The sequence below is a fragment of the Etheostoma cragini genome, chromosome 22 (genome assembly GCF_013103735.1).
Source record: "Etheostoma cragini isolate CJK2018 chromosome 22, CSU_Ecrag_1.0, whole genome shotgun sequence".
NCBI classification, from domain to species: Eukaryota; Metazoa; Chordata; class Actinopteri; order Perciformes; family Percidae; genus Etheostoma; species Etheostoma cragini.
The window spans coordinates 21,092,698-21,093,955 of NC_048428.1; the positions used below are offsets into that span (position 1 = coordinate 21,092,698).

The window sequence follows — 1,258 nt, forward strand, 5'->3', positions numbered from 1 at the left end:
ATAGTCTGTCCACCAGAGGACGCTCTACAACGTCCCTGTTAGTGATGGCGTTGCATAGTCTGTCCACCAGAGGACGCAATCTACAACGTCCCTGTTAGTGATGGCGTTGCATAGTCTGTCCACCAGAGGACGCAATCTACAACGTCCCTGTTAGTAACACTGATTATTTTTTTTGTTGATGTGTTTTTTTTCATAGGACTTTAATTTCAACTCTTAAGTTTGTATTTTTATACATTTTATTTATCAGACCTTTAATATATTTTGATGTTCCTCTGTTCTGTTGGGACAATAAAACAAATTATTATCATATTATTTTAGTGAGAACTCATAAATAACTACAGATAACTAATGTTAGGGAAATCTGTATATGTTTGGTAACGCGTTTCTGGATTTAAAAAACACATATAAATATATCGGCATGTGGGATTTATAAATAATCTAATATTCGTATCGGTATCAGCCTTAAAAATCCTTCACCGGTCGGGCTCTGCCCATGAATCCACCGGAGTTTAGAATTCCAACTCCAACAAAACGGACCAATCCCGAAAAGTGTAACGTCGTGGATGTATAGACTGCACAAGTATCCGCTTTGAAAGCCACGGACTGACCTGTTTACATCAGAACAACAATCAAGTTTTTTCTCCACGAAGCCTCATTTTGGTTTCTTTTGAAAAGAAACACGCCCACATAAAAAGCTTTCATGGTTTTGGGTTCTGGTCTTATTGCTCCTGTAAAACCTGTTTGACGATTCAGACAGTACAGTTACTCTCAGTTGGCCTGTTACCACCCCCGAGGCGTATATGTGTGAGCCATTCAGAGTAATACTGCACTACAACTTGCCCAAACATAAGTTCAACTTACAGCATTATTAAATACTATAATCAGTCATTCCCACCTTGTATATACATGTTGAATTCTTTCCTTTTGTATTTTATATCTTTATTTTTTTGTTCTTGTATTCTCTCCTATTTATCATTTCTTGTACATTCTGTGTGTGTGTTTGTGTGTGTGTGTGTGTGTGTGTGTGTCTGATATTTTACTGCTGTAGCACTTAATGTCCCAATTTGGGATCAATCAAGTCTATACAATCCAATCCAATAAGTACCTCTAATGCATCCTCTAATTATCGCCTCTTGTTCAGAATTCTCTAAATTTACAGGCTGTTGAAAGCAAATACTGTCCCCCCCCCCCAACCCCCGTGTTGTTGCTGCAGCTCTCCATCTGTCGAGTCGTTTTGCGGCCTGTTAAACTCGACTCA

At 38.6% G+C, this 1,258-nt stretch overlaps 1 protein-coding gene across 1 annotated transcript in view; it reads left to right on the forward strand.

The window, feature by feature from the left end:
- LOC117938324 (late secretory pathway protein AVL9 homolog) overlaps window positions 1–1,258 on the forward strand; it is a 4,459-nt gene that overhangs the window by 1,014 nt on the left and 2,187 nt on the right. The gene's annotated exons all lie outside the window — the stretch shown is intronic.